We start from the raw sequence: 21,698 nt of genomic DNA, 5'->3' as shown, positions 1-21,698 counted from the left end.
ACAGGATACCATGTGTATATACTTGATATGTTTTTCAGATAATGATTCCTGAGCCTACACAAAGTTTCTAGCATGAGCACAACCTTGTATTAAAAATGGAAGAGACTGTACCATAAAAACGATTCTGCATCTTAAGAAAACAGTGATCACCCTCATGTAGGTTCAAACCCTCAAGGCTCATTTATCTTTGGAACACAATCTTTTGTATATACTCTCTGAATCCGAACTAGAAATTTTATTTAAAAACTATGCATTTAACTCAACATACAGTAAATAACATTCAGAATAATGGACAAAACAAGGGTATAATTAAGAGCCAAATTGATGCCAAAGATACAAGAATTATAGAGGAATTTCATTGTGTCATTTCACATAATGCAAGAGGTCATTGTGCTGCTAGTAATAATTCATAATCTGAGCTTGGCACAGTCTGTTTGAAAACACTTTGAAGTCACTTTTTATATTTTTTTCTTTTTAGTTTCTTCCTTCAGAAGAAACTGCTGCTATCCAACCCATCAGCTGCTTTGAGGTTATTTCACCAGGAGGGCCAGATGTCGCCATCATACTATGAATAAGATTAAAACTTTAAGTTTGCTCATTTATAAAAATGCATTTTCAAATTTTTACATGTTGTACATTGCATATTTAACTAGAATTTTACAAATTAATAATTCAAAATTGTGTGACAGATGATACCTGGATGCTGTAAAATGTGGCTGTCCATTCAGTCAACTCATCCTCATTCTCGCAGCAGAGATACCTTAAAGAAAAGTATTAGTTAGTTAAGTTCAAGGATAACTAGTTAAAGCGGACATGACACACACAGTTCCTGCCAATCTCATGTTAATATTGAGTACCTATAGAGCAGTGATGTGCGGTGGTGTTCTGAAATGAGGAGATAGTAACTCAAGGCAATAACAATTTAAACAATATAATTTAATTGTGAACTCATGTTCAGCTATTCTTTTTAATGGTTAACTTTTAACTATTTTTGAATTATTCAGTTCATCAGTCATCAAAGCTCAGCAAATATTGGTCACAGACACAGATTTACTTTAAATTTCACCAAGCTGATTTCTCATTAATAACTCATTAATTGTAAGACATTGTAAGTCTTATTTTGATGTAACAAAGTGATTATATCTAAGTGTATGAGTTGTTTGTTTACTTTTTCAAATGAGTCTTCCCATTTACAATATTATATTGTTCATTCAGATTCGCAAACATGGAAGGAGGAACACATGAACACAAGAGGCGGGAATTATAGCATGAACCAATCACAGCAGAGCATTACCAGTCATATCCAAAAATACTGGATGGAGGCATTGTCTCCTCTCATGTGATTTTCCCCCATTCATTCTCAATTAACCCCATTCCCCACCCACCCCCACCAAACTCACTGCCTCCCTTGTCTATTTGAAGGAAACGCCCCTGCTATATTGTAGTATTACATCCATATCACAGAAAAGTCTTTAGTTTTTTTACAGATTTATAAAAGACAGATACAGCTGTACCACTTCACTCCAAAAACAGTTGAGTTTCAAGCAGAGTGCCCAGGGCACTTTAGTGTAGCGATCATCTGCAAGCTGTGACATCAACATAAACAAAATGGGAACAAAAACAATATTGACATAAATCTTGTGCAGCACTGCCGACAACTTCTGTAAGCCAAATTAAGCAAGTTGATTGGCATGCTCTTGTTCTTGCTCTGGTTGGTGTGAAATCTGACCACCAGCATGTGCCTCCTGATTGATTGCCCATCAACCAGATAACGAGACCCACGAAACTAAGCAATAGCGGCCTCATAAACCTTTGGCTTTGACGGCAGACTCCCGTAATCTAACCTGTGCTGCAGAAAATGTAGTCTAATCGAGACCAGACAGCTTGCGGGGTCAATATCTCCATCACAGCACCATTTTACACACCATTTGACTCATTGCTTTTGCATGCTTCTGCTCCTCAAGAGCATACAGATGCCTAGTAGAAGGAGCATGAGACTCATTTAGTGTGTCAAGCACATGCGGAAGAATGGACCAAATCTCTCCGGGTGCTATCACTGGCAATGAAGTTCTTAGACTGGTGCCCTGCCCCGGCCAGGCTAAACATGCTGGTGGGGAAATGGCTCATTGAGGACAGCACTGGGAGTCCGTAACAGTCACAGATAGCGGCTCTGTGCGTCTGTGAGGCAGGGTGAGTAATGCCATATCAATATGATGAAAAGAAAACAGCTCTTTTTGTGAAGTTGTTTGTGTTTTTATTGAACAAACATGAACATTGCATTTGCTGCCTACAAGAACAAGAGGGACATAATACAGGATGCAGTGCTTGGGGGCTGGGCCTGCAGTGAGCACTCCCCTCCTCTTGGCCAGTCCATCAGGATGAGGGCTTGGCAGCCGAGTGTGGTCCGGTGTCACAACGGGGGCTCCTCCTCTGTCCATGGCACCTTTTCCCGGGCCCCATCTACTGTTTGCAGCAAACATCTGGCTTATATTGAGGACAGAGCCATGAAGGATGCGGTGGCCTGCTTAGCCGTTCTGAGAGACGGGCACAGAAGAGAAGCGTGATCTAAATGGTGAATTGGAATGTGCGCCGGGGAATCAGGTGACTCATTGCTTTTGCATGCTTCTACTCCTTAGAGAAGCTCTCGATAACCAATTCCATGGCATCACCAAAGAGGCTGGAGGGAGTGATCGGAGTGTTGAGCAATGTCTTACATTCTGAGTCTTTCAAGTCATTTAGGGTCATCCATAGATGCCTGAGAAGGACTATCATGAAGCCCATGGAATGACCGATGGCTTGAGCAGAAGTGCTTTGTCGCCATCAGTGTGAAGTCTGTAACTGCATGCAGGTCTTTCATGATTTCCGCATCCATGTCACCACTGTACAGGGACTGCAGGAGCTTAGATTGAAAGACCTGCAGCATTGCCATCGCATGCAGTGGGTGCCACTTTTACCACGGAGGTGTAAGCATTGTCAGCGAGGTGGGTGGTCAATCTGCAAGTCTTAGAAAGCAGGCGTGGCCGAGAAAGGAAACAGATGCACGGCGATGGCCTTCTCAACGGGGGGGTATGGACACATAGCCGTGGGCCTCTGCCCTGTCCATGTGGGAGAAGATGCCCTGAGTGGAAGGGTGGATGTGTGCCAACTGGGGTCCAGACCAAGACTTCACCAGCTGTTTGTGGACATCCGGGAAGAACGGGACCTTCCTCCTTGAGGGAGCCAGGTGTTGACTCGACTAGAAGTACCAAGAGTCAAGCGTACTCCTGGCAGTTTCCTCTGGAGAATCCCAGATAAGGTCGAGCTCCTTAAAAGCTTTCGCTAGGACCCTGGCAAACTTCTCCTGGGGGTCTGGCGAACTCCTCAGTGCCGGGGCAATTCCTGCCCAGTGTATTACATACTTCCCACCGGCTTGACAGTATTTGCATGTGATTTGCATAATTAACAATAATTATCCAGTTTATTGTACTTGCGTTATTCAGTAACATTTCAGGATTTTGGAGAAGGGGAGGAGTTCCAACTGCAAATGCTTCGCAACATACTTTAGAGTGAATGCTCAAAAGGGAACCAGTATCCTCTTGTTTTCTATCAAAATCCTCTGACATTTTTCTTTACAAATCCTTATTTTGTACTTCTAATTCTTGACCGGTGTTTTGCTCTCTCCTCTGTGTTTCCATGTTAGACACTTCTCACTGGAGCTTACCAAAGCCACTGGATGGCAAGCTTGCAACCTTTAGCCAAAAAAAAAGCGCACTTTGGCAGTACGTAGGGAAGAAGACCAGAGGCTGTTTTGTTTGAATGTATGTCAATATGTCATATGTCATGTATGTCAATAGAGGAGATGACTCACCATGCTGAATAACACTTTTTATGATGGTTGGATGCTACTTTCTTTTGGACTATTGAAAAATAACACCAATTCACTGCCATTATAAAGCTTGGAAAGCCAGAATGTTTTTATATATAACTCAGATTGGATTCGCCTGAAAGAAGAAAGTCATATACCCCTAGGATATCTTGAGGGTGAGTAAATCGTGGGGTAATTTTCACTTTTGGGTGAACTATCCCTTTAAGACGATCAACAACGTTGTTGCTTGAGAGGGTAAGTTGATCAACCATTTAGTTCACAAAAAAAATCCTTGTTTGTGTATGAGCCTTCGATTTATATTTGAGAGAAACAGAGAAGATTGTTAACAGGAATTTAAACTATACCTTTCAACGAAAATTTCTTTTTGGAATGAAAAATAGGTAATTTTTGTGTGATTCGTGTAAATGAGTTGCTAATTCATGCATCAGTACAAAAAGTGCTAGCGCTAAAATTTTAAATGTTTCTAGTGGCTTTTAAATGTTATAATAGACATTTTTAGAATGTCTAAATATAAATCTGAAAGCATGACACAAGAAAAGGACTATATGAGGGAGTGAAAATGACAAATGAGTCAAATAAGTGATCCTATGCTGCAATCTACTGGTTATAGGGGGAATATCATGTCATTTACATTTTTAAAGCGTTTGCCAACAGGTGGCAGAAAATGTACTCTACAAAAATAAAAAAATCAATTAACAAAAAACAATTAAAGTGAATTTTACATATACTTGTTCTAATTTAAAATAAAATAGGAATAATTTTAAGATTAATTTTAAATTTTCATGTAACTACTGCGTTTCTTAATTCGCATGTGTTGTGAAGATTTGCAGCGCATTTCTTAATTTGCATTTGTTGTGAAGATTTGCAGCGTCCTTCGTTATTTGCATGTGTTGTGAGGATTTGCAACACTTGTGCTGTCAAACTGATGAAGATGTTTTCTTCATTTGCTGGTGTTTTTTCAATTTGCATGTGTTTTCTTAAGTTGCAGCGCATTGAGCTCTCTCCGCCACTGTAAAACACAGACATTCTTGATTTGAAAACGGAAAGTGACTTAACATTCAGCCAAGTATGGTGACCAATACTCAGAATTCATGTTCTGCATTTAACCCTTCCAAAGTGCACACACACAGCAGTGAACACACACACATCGTGAACACACACTCGGAGCAGTGAGCAGTTGGGGGTTCAGTGGCTTGCTCAAGGGCACCTCAGTCTGGGTATTGCCGGATTAAGACTCGAACCCACAAACTTAGGGTTAGGAGTCAAACTTTCTAACCATTAAGCCATGACTTCCCTTTTCCGACAACTTTGGATGGCAAAAAAATCACAGACTAACTCTGTAAAGCTTTAAAATAGCTTATGTCCCCATGAGGAATAATTACCGTCTGAATAGGGCTTATGATAACAAAACAAGGCTGCAAATCAGAACAAAGACTGCAAATAAATGTAATAATTCCTATCATCTGCAAAATGATGCTCTCACAGAGAATGAAAACATTGCTACAAGGTCAATTTGGGCCTGATTATTATTTGGGGGTGTTTTTTAAGAAAAAATACTGCTATTCAGAAATAAGATAGTTGCATATTGCTTGATATGTTGGCTAAATAATTAAAAAGGAAATACTTGTGTTGTAACTGTTCAAGATTAAGGGAGACTAAATGTATATGCTTTAGAATCTGCTATTGATATATCAATGCCAAAGGTGGTTACAAATCTATGGACCATTATGACACATGTCAATGGTCATCAGCATTGAAAATCCTGCAAAGTTTTGGATATTTTCCTTTTTTAAAAGAAATTATTTTCATTTATAATGCTAGACTTTGTATTATATTGCCTTCGCATCAAATTACAAAAATAAATAAATGTTGTTCGTTCTTCTGATTGCCGTTATCAATCTCTCTCTATATTGTTCTCATTTTGAAAGTCGTGAAAACACTATTGTGGAGTTTTTCTGTTGCTATTTAAGCAAATAAACACAAACAAATATACATATTTTATGTAGAAGTTTACACAACTATGATTACTTTTCTGAGAGCTCACAAAATTCAAAAGGGTCCAAGTGAAATAACAAGTCTCAGAATAACCCTGTGGTTCTCAATTCTGGTGGTGCTGCCCCACTGCTCTGCACATTTTGTATGTCGGATTTATCTATGTCGGATTTATCTAACACACCGCACACATGTAGATCATCAGTTCATCAAGAGAGAGCTGCATGAACAGAACTGAGTGTGCCAGATAAGAGAAATAGAGAGAAACTGCTGAGGGACCATCACCAGAAATAGGAAACCACGGCCCTACTGACTCACCACTGCTGCTTGTCATGAACCAGTGTTAGTCCCCATCTGTAAAGAAAATGAAAGAAATTTTACACACCACAAATTGTATCTCTGTAAATGTATGTTAAAGGTAAATATTGCTTTAATATTTTTAGACAAGGATGCAAACTCATGATGGGTGAAAAATTAATAATAAATATACAGTATTTAATATTTGAAGTGGATCAAAAAAGTTAGCATTTTGGTTTTAGGACAACTTTGATGAAAGGTTATGATCCACTTCAAATGTTGACTACTATATAGTGTTATATATTTGCATCTTTTAAAAAAAGAAAGAAGAAAAGCATTTATTGAGAAAAAAGCTGCCTAATATTTGCTAAATTCAAAATAGCATACAACCTTTACTTTTATTAAAATATCTTTATATGTTAGAAATAGTAAGCGTATTATGCTAGTGTTGTTCTGAATTCAACCATTGTTTCATTATCAGTCATGACATTGTGTCACATGATCGGCTGCTGCTGTGGTCAGGAAGTGCAGCTGTTACAACCATTCTTAGCAATGTGTTGGCACTTAACCATGTCCTGTCAATTTGCATCCTTGCTTATGAGTGACAGTAAACTCTTGAGTAGAGGTAGTGTTAAGCTGCTCTCAGTTCATTACGGTGTGGGTGGATGCAGTTTGCTCCGGCAACCATGATAGAGCTTGAGCTCTTTGACAGGATATTCCCTCTCACACTGAGAGCCCTGAAAGAACAGAAGCCTTTTAAAATGTATTATGCTTAGTCATATGATCCAACACCAGCTACACACACATACACACCTGCAGTTCCTTGTGAAGTCTGAAGGTGGTGCCAGAAAGCTCACAGTGACGACAGTGGAAGTTTTTGCTACTTTCATTTTTAACCTCACAAACATGCAAAGGTCCACGTTTATACAGATTCCCTATATTTTCTGCACACACAAAAATAGGCAAACAACTAGTGCACTAATAAGCTTTTCTGAGCGAAATGTTTATGGCTAAATGTTTGGGATTAGTTTTGTAGACAAAACATTGTGCCAATAACTGAATTTAAAATTAAAAAGTATTCTCAAAAAACAAAATCGAAAGTACAGAATTAGACAAGAGAATTTATTTGTATTTTCTGTGTTTTTTTAGAATTTAAATTTGCAATTAAATATTCATACATTTTTACCATTCTCTTTAATTGTGATGACTGAATTGATTTTCAAAGTCTGTGAATTGGTGTTTGCATGATGAAACATACCCAGGTATCTCTTGATGCTGATGATATAATGATTCCTCTTGATCAGCAGGTGAGAGAAACTACTAAGTGAGAAATACATTGGCAGCACTCTTTCCTGGTAATGCAAAGTCCTCTCTATTATAAAACAAATCAGAATACAATGAATATATTCAACCAACAGACAGTACATCGAATAGCCACAGAAATCACATTCAGAGTCACATTCAACAGACAAGGTCTGCATAAGGCTTTTTCACACTACACCAACAGCCAACTGCGTACATTGCGTTAATACTCAGACTTTTCATGACACGAGAAACACAGATTCAACTTGTTCAGTTGGCAAAAACAAGCAACAACAGCAACAGATGGCAACATGGGTACCACACTGAACCTGACGACGTGTTTGTTGCCCTTTATGACTTTCGTCTGTTGGTGCAGTGTGAATTTGCCTATACTATTCATTTTGAACATGACACCATGTTTTTTACTAAAGAATAGTAGGTAAAAACTAAATAATGTCTAGGTTAAAATGCACTGTTAATTTAAACAAGAATGATGGACCAAGATGAACCATGAAGGAATTAAAGCCTTTGTCATAGGTTCATTATTCTATTGCACCAAAAGCAGACAATTAGTTATTGGCCAGTTTCATGACAAAGTTTGTATTGCATTTGAAATTGGTAGCCGTTGTCTCTTAACAGAACTAAAGCAGCGTCAATACAAGTAAAGCAAATCATCATGGCACTTAGAATGAATAAACAAATAAATCAGAAAAAACAACTAAAATACAAATAATCTCACCCATGGCCTCTTTCCCTAGAACTTCATAGCAGCTCCAGAATTCTTTACAGGCGTGCTGAATTCTGGCCTGCTCCAAAACCACAGAAACCAACTTCACTACCGTCATATCCACTGTAATCTATTACACATAGTACACACAAAGAAAATCTTCATCTACAAAGATCTTACATTAACTGAGAAGAGTCCACAAGTAAAGAACGTAAGTACAGAAATTTAAGATTATGAGTTAATATTAAATAATAAATATCCACCTGAACAAGCACCTCTGTCACCTCATCTTTGTTCTCCAGGTAAACAGCACAATTGTTGCTGGATGGAGCTTGACTCAAGGGTGTCTGAAATATAATAAAGTCAGCCATTAATGTCAAATACCAGCAAAACAAAACAGTTCAAGTAATTCATTAACAACTTTTCAGTGTTTCTGTACTATTCACTAATGAACATTCAACATTCTTTAGATATTTCATTATGTATGACAAAACAGCATTCAGAAAAAGCTCTTAATGTAATGTTGTAAATTGTGAAGTCTGACCTGGGAGTTGTGTTTATTCAGGATGTCCGATATCATGTTAAGCTGCCTCTGAAGGTCAGACTCTGAGACCTGCAACAGAAGCTTCATCTAAGTCATCATTTTTATCAACAGTTTATCAACAGCATTTGATCAGTATTCTTAATTAATATTTATTAATTCATTAGCACATCAGCTGGTCTATACGTCAGCATGAATCCAAAAGACTATTTTGATTTTAGTTCATCCTTGCTCCTTTCCATGAATGAATGTGGTTTGAGGCACCAGTATACACATGAATCAGGACATCTTATCAGAATGGATGGACAGATGAATAATGTTTATTGTTTGCTTGTTTTTACAACTGATGATTCCACAGGTGCCCAAATACACTTTGATAAACTAATGAAAGATATTATTAATAATTAAGACATAGTTTGGAATATTTTTTTTTAAAGGTTTAGCTAATCATTTGTTTTAAAGGTTTAACTGAGTAGTTAGTATGGATATTAAAGACAGACTCACATTAAATATGCTGCAGTAGTTTTGGATCAGTTCCTCCACCACCTGAGATCCTGCTCCATCTGCTCCATCTGTCTGAAAAAGTGTTGGACGGAATACGATACCAAGGCTTCTTACATTCATCTGATTCTCATCAGACAGGTGCTGAACGCTGACAAAGCAGACATTTCAGGTCAAGTTTTTGGATGTACTGTCTTCTATCAATAACTACATACTCTTACTTATAATCAATTCAAATTAATGGAGTACCATAAAAATTCAAAGTAGGATAAAACTACTGTCTAGTTTTAGAGTTGCTCAGATGTCATAAGAAAGAAAATTATTGAAGACAAAGGACAACTAATTTTTTTTATAGGGGTTGCATAATACTTTGTAGGTTTTAGAAAGTTGAGCAGGTCAGATGACCTATAACATACCAAACCAGATGGTGTATGAGTGCTTTGAGTGTTTCTCTGTTAACTTCTGGGAGTTTTGAAAGGAGAATCTGGTATCTATGAATCTTCTTGCTTCTGTCCTCAAGACCTGCCGAGAGTTTTAAAAAAGTACTCAATACAATAGTGTTAAACTACTCCCAGTTTCTAAGTAGTTTTAAATATCTCATCTCACATTACTCCACTTTCTATTCACCTGCTGCTCTAAGCCAGCTGTCGCTGTTTTCTTGTCCATCAAACACCCCATCTTTGACCTCCCTGAGAAATCGTTTCAGCGTGTCAGCTATGTCATCCACAGAAAAGTCTGCCTCATGCAGTGTTACACTTCGTGCATCATTTCGAAACCTCTCCAGCAGTTTGGACACATGAGAATTAATCCCATTCTTCCGGTAGATTCCTGATGACATCAGTCCTGAAAGAAAGAAATGTGACATTATCTTTACGTTACGCCATTCATTTAAAAAAATTCTGCTTTACTTCCTTCCTTTTAGGAGATAATCATTACATTTTGAGAGGTGTGACTTAATTAGTGACACCATGAAGAAAGAGATGTGCAATTGTGCATTCTTCTGTAATGTCAATGTGTGTTTGTATACCATAACGTGTAATATGGCCCAGGCAGCGGTCAATAGTCACGGGGACACCCAGGTCAGTGAGTTGCTGTTGTGACAGTGGCTGATCTCTAGCACCAGATCTCTGCTGAATGAAGGTCTGCCAGCCCTCAAAATGAGGCCTCCGGTCAGCCAGCAAATGCAGAGGTCCACCTCTCCACACAAGCACCATGGAGCCAGCACTGTCAGAGAGATCTACATACGCATTCGCACTCAAAGTAAATTTATATAGACACCCACGTTTTCATACTGTCATATGACTGTGTGTATGCGAGCTGTAACTCACTGAGTGTGAGTAGCTTGCGCAGGTCGATTGTTTGTACATTGTCTTCCAGTAACACCTGCAGTTTGAAGGTGCTCAGGCAAAACCAACCAATGCCACGGTTGCCCTCAGTGCAGCGCAGGCGACCCAGACGATCACAGGTTCCACACACATCAAACAGTGCAGGAGGCAGCACAGCCTGAATGGAGGGGAAAGAAGAAAGGGAGAGAAGTGGTTCAGTTTGTGTCTCCAACTCCAATATAGTAAATAAATATCATTCCAACTTTACAGAATAATGCAAGGAAGGCTGAGATGAATATTTAGAAATAGAAAAACAACTTTTTATGCTTTTGAAACAAACAAGCCTCTTATGCTCACAAAATTATTTAATTAAAAAGTACAGCAAAACAGCAATATTACAAATGATTACTATAGTACAGTATTGTGGTTTAAGTACTATTATAAAGTGTTATTTATAGTAATATAATAAATGTTATTTATTCCTGTAATAGCAAAACATATAACTTAGCACCCCCTTGAGGGCCAGTGTTTAGATTCAACCCTAATTAAACACACCTCATCCAACTGTTCAAGTCTTTCAGGCTTATTTAAAAAACTACATGGTATGTGTGTTGGAGCAAGGCTGGAACCAAACTGCAGGACTCCAGCCCTCATGAATTGAGTTTGACACCCCTGCTCTAATCTAAAGCATTTGTTTTTCCTTCAAATGATAAAAAGGTTGATGACCATGGCAAAAGCCCGGATCCAGTTCTTGATGATGCTGCCATCATCAGTTCCAAACAGGAAGACTCTCCCCTCCTCAGAGTACAGCTCAAATGTGTGTTCATAGCTGCCAGCCAATTAGAGAGGACATGGTAAATATGGCATTTCAGAATTAATGTGGTCAAATTTAGGATTGAAGGTCAGGGTTTATTACCCATGTTTCCCTGGGCTGTTGACAGACAGGCAGATGATTTCACTGGTCTTCATGCCACCACACTTGTTGTGACTCTGTTCACTCTTAAAGTAGCTAAACATTCCATCACCAAGGCAACACCAACGCTGAGAGAAATCTACAGTATTCACCACAATAAGGTTCACACACATACAGACACAAGGCTCTCCAACAAAACATATAATATGGTTATTATTACTCATTTATTTGTAATTGAAAAACACTAGAAATTGCCATGAATACAGATGAATGCCTAAGCCTATAGCATGACGTTTTACAATTTCTTTAAAAAACAGTTTAAAGGATCATATAATTTAAATGTCATTATACAAGTTAAACCAAATTTGAAAATGTTTATTTTGCAATTACACATTTTTTAAATCTTATATTCATAATTATAAAATACACAATTATGTAGGTGCTTTTATTTAAAAAAATAATAATAAAGAACTATTCTAGAAATATTAATCACACATTATAAAAAAAAAAAAATATATATATATATATATATATATATATATATAGTTGTATGTGCAAATATAAATATATATATTTGTTTTATTAGTGGTAAAATCCACTTTTAATTTGAATCATGGTTCTTGCATAGTATAATGAACATTTTATCTCAAAACACAAATAAAATAGATAATAAAATAGACTTTTGACAATATAAAAGTGTCATTTTAGTCTTTTAAGTGTTTTTGGAAGTCAAACAGATCCTCTTACAACTCCACATACCTGCTTTGGTTTTGTGGTCTGTGATCCGTCTAGTTGATGAGGCGGTCTTAAAAAGATAGCCAGACTGTGATCGAAGGGACACATCTTTATCCACTGACGTAAATGACTCTGATGAACAACAAATCAAGATGAGTGTGAACCTGTGTATCTAAACACATATACATTGGGGTTTTGTAAGTTTATTTGTGCACCTGAGTTCAAATTCTACATAATTAGCTCCGCCTGTACTGTTTGGCCACTGCGTTTGGCCAGAGACAGTGGAGTAGGGAATTCTGGTATTCCAGTGTTGCAGCTGATATCTGCCCCACAATTCAGCAGCGAGAGAGTCTCAAACAAATCACCAGACTGCACCGCTGAACAAAGAGCCTAGGAAACCCAAAGCAACCAAATATGAGAGAAGAACCTTCATTTGTTTTGCATTCACTGTTATTTATTTGCCATTTGTATTGAATTGACTAACTCTGTTGAGCGCCTCCTGTTGGCCATAGAGTGTGTGGTATCTGCAATATTTTCCATCTTTGTATTTTGCTCTGATGTGTACTAGACGTTGCTCGCTGTTTGTGCTCGCACAAAGACTCTCACTTGGGGGAATATTCACTCCCCAGAACTGATTTGCTTTGCCATTACCCAGCAGTAGAAAAACCTGGCAACACACAATGAGATTCTCATGCATCATCCAGAAAGAGAAAGGTACAATGGCAACTGCAAAGCATAAATATAACTCTCAGATGTAACTGCAGCAACACAACGATCGGGATGCATTATATCCATTGTACCCTGATGAGATCATCAGTCCACACTCCTTCATCCAGCTTCAAACTGCGAACCTTTGACACGTTCTGGCCCAGACTTCTGTGTGCACCTGTTATCACACAAATATGTACATATATACATTACATACAACAGCTGCCATTTGTTAATATTGGTGTAAGTGTTTCAATGTATGTACCTGCACATTTTTCACACAGCAGAACACACAGGTTGATTGAAGCCCACTCCGGCATTGAAGAGCTGCAGTCCGCACAAAAACGGTTTGATGGCACACGCCAAATGCTCTCACACAACCCATCACATTCCAGAGCGCGAATTATACACTCTTTAAGCACCTCACACCATCTCTGCTTCTCACTCTCTGAAATCACCATAAAACTACAGAGAGAAAGAGAGAAAAACATACAAATGCAACTGGGGGGATGGTACCTGTGTTTTTCATTAATGTAGGTAGTTTAAAGTATAGTTTTCAATTATATGGTCCTGAAAGACCTTGATAATTATGGAAAGCACATTGTTTGTGACTGGTGTAGTTCAGTGAATCTGCTTGAAGAAACATTTGGCACTGCATTTTTTCCACAACAAAATAAAACCACACACTGGAAAAATCATACTCCTAATCAGCTTTCCAAGAAATATGTCTAAACATCCATAAAACTAATTTAAGATGGCTGTTCGCTTGTTTAAATGAAAAAAAAAAAATCAATCAATTATTTTATTTCTGGTCTTGGTCCACATTGTGTATTGAGCCTAGAGCTGCCCACTTGGACAGGAAAAGATTGTCTGACTGGTTAGTGAATTGACACTATAAAACAATATATACAGACCCCGTGATCAGGCAATCTGATTAGAGCTTCACAATACTGTTATTATTGTTAACTAAACCTACAACTGGTTTTAGTTTGTGGTTAGGTTTACATTGTGTTCAGTAATTGAAATAAAGCTGAATTAAAATCAAATTAAATGCTTTTTTAAATATGTAAGTTTAAGTTGAAGTACTAAAATAACTATGACTGAAATAAAAAGCTATAAAACATTACATTTTACATTACATTTGTGCATGTAGCAGACACTTTTATCCAGAGCGACTCACAGTGCATTCAGGCTATAATTTTTTTTTTTTACCAGTATGACGTACATTACAAAATTCCTAAAACTTTTAAATAAAAACCAATATTATAAAAATAAAAGCCAATTCAAAATATTAATAAATGCTATTATAGTATATAAATATAACACTCTTGAACTAGTGCCTTCTAGTTTTGTGTGCAAAATGTGAAAAGCTGCAGTATTTACCTGAATTCTCTGTATGGAGCGGTGAGTGTGAAAGAGCGCTTGCTTTCTCCATCTCTCACGCTGGCCATTCGCATGTTTAGTTCAGTGATGCCTAAACCCTGAAAATATTCCTATACACAATACATATAATCTATCAAATAAACCCACCAAAACATTTAGAGAGGCAGCCATTCACATTCAGACTCACACCTCGTGGCTCCTGAAGAGGAACAGTTTGTCCTTGCTGACAAGTGTGTAGACTTTGGTGCGTGGCAACAGCATCTCCATGTAGCCCTCATGATAAATATTCACACTTCCATTCCTAAAGAACAGATTTCGGGGCTCCAGACTATGTTTGCGATCACTCAGAATCTTTTCAATACAACACACCCAGTCATTTCTTTCCTCTGTAAATAAAAATAAATAAAATAAATAAAAATGTATGTAAATGATTCATAGCCTGAATGTAAAAAACAAAGATGTATAGTAGACATTTGCAAGGTCTGAAAAAATAGAGGGACAAATACGCACGAGTACTTTCCGCTCGAAACAGGAAAGTCCGGCTCTGACTGTAGAGCTCAAATCGCGAGTCTCCGACACTGACCACCTTAACAACTGATCCCAGAGACACCATCCTTTTAGAGTATACTTCCTGTTGCAGAGAGACACACAAGGTGTGTTACACAGTTTGTCAAATCAAGTTTATATCCTTTCTATCCACCCATAGTGGAACAACATGTTTCACAGGATCTCCAAAAAGGACAATAAAGACTCATAACGAACATAGTGAACAATGCTCCACTGCAAACTTTAAACCATACAGACAACAAATAAATACAAAGACAAAAGGGATACATATAGTATATATAAGGAAGGGGTACATATACAGACAATGTACTTGTCCCTAATTATCTTTGCCGTCATCTAACGCTCACTTAGTAAATTTTCATTTTAAGTGAAGATGATACTGGACGTCTGTCCCAGCCACTGTTACTTTATTATGTTGTATTATTTTAATCAAAAGTATGATGTGACTATAGCAATTATCAATAGACTGATCAATTTGATGATTGTTTGAATATTGGATGTCTCAATTAAATGGAATTGAAATTTATTTGACAAGTTTATAAAACTGTACAAAATACAAGTATTCCTTACACTTTAGAAAAACTTTCAAGGATAAAAACACAATAAAGCTCTTGGCTTATTTCCATTGCGGACCTCATTGTTAAAATAAAGGTTATGTGTACGTACAGAACAGACAAAGCAACAGTATCTCCTAATCATAATTGATCACATTATAAAATCAAATTAATATCAATATAGTAGAGATAATTCACCAATTTGACAAATACAAATCACAATTGACAATAAACACATCACTAATTGACACAATTGACAATAAAATAGCCACAAAACACACTAACTACCCTCACCAAACAGCAATCTTTTTGCCAGTCTTTTAAAACTAAAAAAATATTTTACTCCCTTTACTGAAACTGGTAATTTATTCCATTCTATAGCACTATTATATAAACATTTATTTTAAATTTACATGTACAAATATTAAAATCTCTACCCCTAGTTTTATAGGAATGCTGCTTACTCACCATATAAAAACAATTTTCTAAATAACTTGCAACCACATTATTGACAATTCTATGGGTCATACCCATTTTTCAAGATATTACCAGTCAATAAACCCAAGTCCTTAAAACTTTCACTATGTAAATGCGATCTAGAATGCACATTTAAAATTATCCGAACTCATTACAGCGAGTAGTTTTTCAGCTGTTTTTAATGTCTCTCCTTTATTTTCATTGATTGAGTCACAGTCTCCCTGTATGGGTTTAGAAGAGTTGGTCGATCAGTTTAACTCTTCTTGCTTAGAGATTTTAGGTGCTGTGGCTCCTGTCAAAGTCAGGGGAAGAAAAGTCAAATCGCAGCCCTGGATGAACAGTACTATCCGTGCTCTTAGGCAGGAGTGTAGGAGGGATGAACGCAAATGGGTTAAAGATAAATTAGAAAACTCTTATGAGATTTTGAAGAACCGTTTGAATGAGTATCAAAGAGCTGTTAAATTGGATAGATCTAATTATTTCTCTGTCATCATCTCCAGAAACTTTAATAATTCTAGAGTACTTTTCTCTACTGTAAATGCTGTTCTTCATCCTACTGCTACTCCTGCATTCACTCCTTCTGCTGACATGTGTGAAGAGTTTTTAAACTTTTTTATTGGTAAAGTTGATGGAATTAAATCTCTAATTTCATCTGTTGGCAATGATTTTATTGTTTCTGTTGCCCCTCAGAACCAACTGACCAGTTTCATGCCTGTTTCTTTCCAGGAGCTTAAGGATATAACTGCTAATATGAAGTCCACCAGGTCTCCTGGTGATGTGCTCCCTTCTTCTCTGTTTAAGCAGGTACTTGATTTAATTGGCCCAAGTATTCTGTCTATTATAAATATATGTTTGTCATCTGTTGTTGTTCCTGTTAGTTTTAAGCACGCTGTTATTCAGCCCCTTTTTAAAAAACCCAGCTTAGACCCATTTGACATGAGTAGTTTTCATCGGATTTCAAAATTGCCTTTTATTTCAAAGATACTAGAAAAAATTGTGCACGCACAGCTTAATGACGTTTTAATTAGGAATAACATCTGTGATAGATTCCAGTCAGGTTTTAGAGTTGGTCATAGTACAGAATCTGCTCTTTTGAGGGTGTCTAATGATATCCTACAAGGTGTTGATTCTGGAAACCGCGTTGTCTTGCTGTTGTTAGATCTTACAGCGGCATTTGATACAGTTGATCATAACATTCTCATTGATCGTCTTAGGGATCAGGTTGGTATTCAGGGCTTAGGCCTGACATGGTTCTCTTCCTATTTGAAGGATAGGACTCTTTCAGTCAGTTTAGAGGATTATTTTTCTTCCATTGCCCCCCTTGTGTGTGGGGTTCCACAGGGCTCAATACTGGGACCAATTTTATTTTCCCTTTATATGCTCCCTCTAGGTTCTATTTTTGAAAAATTTGGGATTCAGTATCATCTTTATGCAGATGATTCTCAAATTTATGTACCACAGAAACAGGGGCATAAAAGTGCCATTCAGTCTCTTCATGCATGTTTGGCAGAAGTTAAGTGCTGGCTTGCAAATAACTTTCTCCAATTAAATGAGGATAAGACTGAGATCATTTTATTTCGAAATAAGGGGTGTGTGGATGATGACTGCCTGGGGTTGTTTCCTGGGGAAAAAAACTGTCTAGCGTGAGGAACCTTGGAGTCATTTTTGACTCTGAGCTTAAATTTGAGCAGCAAATCAATGGTGTTGTTAAGAATAGTTTCTTCCATCTTAGATCAATATCTAAATTGAAATCTATTCTTACTTTTAATGATATGGAGAAGGCAGTTCACGCCTTTGTGTCTTCACGTTTGGATTATTGTAATGTATTGTATCTCGGTGTGAGTCAGGCTTCTCTCTCCCGTTTGCAGCTCGTTCAGAACTCAGCTGCCAGACTTTTAACGGGTACTAAGAAGAGAGAACACATTACTCTGGTTTTAATTAAACTACATTGTTCATCCATACGTTACAGAATTCAATACAAAGCACTGTTGTACATTTTTAAGTCTCTGCATGGTCTAGCCCCCAAGTATGTTACTGATTTAATCAGCCGCTGTCAATCCAGCCGATCTCTGCGCTCGAATGATCAGTTGATTCTTGTAGTTCCACGAACGCGTTTAAAATGTAAAGGCGATTGGGCGTTTTCTGTTGAAGCTCCTAGGCTTTGGAATAACCTTCCTCTCTCTGTTAAAACTTGTCCTTCAGTGGGTGTTTTTCAGAGTGCGCTTAAAACTTATTTGTTTTCTTTAGCTTTTGATAATGCTTTGTGTGTATGTCATATGTCATATGTCTGTTTTTGTTTTTATGTTTCTCTTTTATACTTTCTGTACAGCACTTTGGTTCCACTTGTGGTGTTGAAAGTGCCTTATAAATAAAGTTGAGTTGAGTCATTTGTTTTGAGCCTTTTGCAATTTATTCTTCATAACTTGGGAAGAACTACCATACCAAAAGGAGGAAGCATAAACAAAATGTGGTTGATTTAAGGAATAATCATTTTAAAGAGTGAACATCTAATAAACCGGCTTGCCTCGCTAAAAACCTAATTTTACCACATATTTTTTATAAATGCCTTTCTAGCCATAAAATCACCCGTTAATTTATTATCTATTAAACAACCCAAATAGTTTACCTCTAAAGCCATACCATTTATCTTAATCAAAAAGGTATCATCCTTATTTAGTTTCATTTTAGAAGCAAAGAGAGTGGCCTAAGTCTTTCCTGCATGTAGGGATAGTTTATTATCTAGAAACCATGTAGACACACCTGTGGCTGCAAAGTCATCTTTTCTTCTATGACCCCCTTATCCTGATGAAACATTAAAACTGCTGCATCATCTGCATACAGAATAAGTTCCTCTGAACATTAAGATCATTTATATATAAAAGATAAAATAAGGGACCTAAAATACTCCCTCGAGGAACTCCACAGCTAATAAATAAAGGACTAGACAATATACCCTTAATATCAACCCTCTGGCATCTATCATCAAGCTAGGACTAGGTCTCAACTCTTGAGCAATCTTGAATAATTCCACGTTACCCATAAAACGATTTCACTTGCGTTTTGTAAAAATTAGGCCGCTCTGGAAGTTGGTTATATAATTAAATACAGACTGTGAGTCTTAGGTGCTTTTCATTGGGCATAGGCCAACAGGTACTTTCCACTAGACAGTACCAGTGAATCTGGGTGGACCAGAGAACTTTGGGTAGCTTCCATGACAGCTATAGCACAAACAAGTTTGATGTATGTCCCATGAGGACACCTTTGCACAATGAGAGGGTGGAATAAAGGTTATATAAAAAAAAATACATTACCCAGCAGGATTCCACAATTAGAAACCTTTACAAATTTACTAGTGTACCTTATTAGACCAGTAAATTATTTTGTAAAAATAGGCTAATTAATTTTTTTATTATTATTTTGAAAATAATTTCAATGTTGCATAATTGTCAAATAAGAAAATAGACAAATAGAGATAACAAATTTACTTTAAAATTAAATGAATTGCTAATTACAATACTCTAGATATTGAAAAAACAAAGCCTGTACAAACAATTATAAAAATATATGAATTGAAAATAATAAAAAACAAAACAGTCACACATTTTATGGATTAGATCTTTTATGTAATTTTAAGTGTTAGGCTGTTTCCTTGATCTTAATCATCTATGATGTCATTATGTTGCGGTCTTGCCCATCAGCTAATCACTGCATTGCTGTTCATGGTTTTGAGTAGCGATATATCTGTCCTTTCCAATGAACGTCAGCACAGAGTAATCTCAGACAACTTAATCCAGTTATTTTAATCAAATCTGCTAACTTCTTTGAAGAACCAAATGATCACAATTTATCTCCAATTATCACGATTAAAAGATCTGGCATCTGTCAAATCATCTCAGATGTACAGTATTAAGCAAAGCTACATTGCTACACTTGCCTAATCATAACATCTGAATGACTTGGAAGGAAACAAGGTAGTGAACTAGGAAATCTGGTCCACAGGATTTAATCTGAATAGAAGAATCTTGATCATATTGATTGTTCAAGGCCCATTTGTTTACATTACCTTGATGGATTGAAAATATCTCAAATATTCTGAATCCAGCTGCACCCATCGGCGCTGGTAAATCTTCCCACTGAAAATACAAACACAAATATTATACTACAATTACAAATAATTAAATTATAAACTAAACCACAGGATGTCAGAAAAGTCGTAGAAGGCATATTTGTCACAAGTTTTTCTTACCCTTTTGGAGGAGTTTTCTCTAGCCAGCCAACTTTAACAATCTGACGGAAATCCTCTGAGAAATCCGGAAAGTCTGTACATCGGATATCAATACTGTCCTCACTAACATAAACAAATTTATATTATTAGAAACAACAGAATATTTCTGATTTCTTTTCCACTGAATTGGCTTATGCAGGCACAAACTCTGAAATAATTATCCACATAACAGTATTTTTTTCATGCACACCGTTCTCTCGAAATTACTGTCTCTTTTTTATCCTCTTCAACTTTCATGTTGTAAAAACACTTCTGCATGTCTCGAAATAGATCCTCGTGCTGGAAAACATTTAACCATTACATACAACTGTTGATGAAAATGATCAATAAATACACCATTGTTCAAAGGTTTGGGGTCAGTAGAGAAATCCATACTTTTAATCAGCAAGAATGCATTAAACTGTTTGAAAGTGACTCAATAAACCACATTTAGAAACCACATTTAGAAAATATTTATCAAAGAACTACACATGAACTAAAAATGAAGTACTGTACATTTCAGTTTAAAGGCAAAGCAGCCAGTGTAAACATTTTCACAAACATATAGGCCTAGCAAAACAACTAGCAGCTGTCATAAAGACATCATATACACACTCACAGACACACAGTTTACCTTTAAAGCCATGTTCTGGGATTTTGTTGTGTGTGCCTGTGAAGAGAGCCAAAGACATGAATAAATTAATTATCAAAGTGAGTGTATCAAACAATAAAAACAAAATAGCAAACCATTTATATCTATGATCTTTTTAATATTGAATATTTAATGTCTCTGAAATAGATGGCAATCAGATCATTTTTCCTGGCACAGTTCCAAACCATTATGACATTTCATTAAATTTGTTTCTCAGCTTTTTCTTTAAATATGACTTATGATAATTCTAAATAGTTTTGGGATCAAAAAATGATTTGTCTACAACAATGATCTTGCCAACCCTGATGTAAGGCTGTGACCTTATGTGAAAAGTTTTATTTCAGTAACTAAACTCAAATTGTGAAAATCATGTATTAAATAAATTCAATGCAAGTCTTTGGTTTTTTAAATTGTGATGACTTGGCTCACATTGAACAAAAACCCACCAATTCACGATCTTAACAAATTAAAATATAATGACATTCCAATCAGCTAAAATGAGGAAGTTCAAAGAGTGATGTATCCAAGCATATTAACAGAAAGTTGAGTGGAACAAAAAAGTGTGGAAGAAAAAGATGCATAATCAACCGAGAGGACCGCAGCCTTATGAAGATTGTCAAGCAAAATCGATTCTAGAATTTTTGAGAATTTCATAAGGAATGGACTGAGGCTGGGGTCAAGGCATCAAGAGCCACCACACACATAAGTCAAGGAATTTGGCTACAGTTGTCGTATTCCTCTTGTAAAGCCACTTCTGAACCACAGACAACGTCAGAGGCATTTTACCTGGGCTAAGGAGAAGAAGAAATGGACTGTTGCCATTGGTCCAAAGTACTTTTTTCAGATGATAGCAAGTTTTGTATTTCATTTGGAAGCCATGTTCCTAGAGTCTGGA

At 36.8% G+C, this 21,698-nt stretch overlaps 1 pseudogene; it reads right to left on the bottom strand.

The window, feature by feature from the left end:
- Positions 1 to 21: 21 nt before the first annotated feature.
- Positions 22 to 20,430, bottom strand: LOC132135659 (arf-GAP with Rho-GAP domain, ANK repeat and PH domain-containing protein 1-like; annotated as a pseudogene).
- Between the last annotated feature and the right edge of the window lie 1,268 nt (positions 20,431 to 21,698).

Source organism: Carassius carassius, chromosome 4, assembly GCF_963082965.1.
Source record: "Carassius carassius chromosome 4, fCarCar2.1, whole genome shotgun sequence".
In the NCBI taxonomy this organism is placed as follows: Eukaryota; Metazoa; Chordata; class Actinopteri; order Cypriniformes; family Cyprinidae; genus Carassius; species Carassius carassius.
This window is presented reverse-complemented; position numbering and strand designations above follow the sequence as displayed.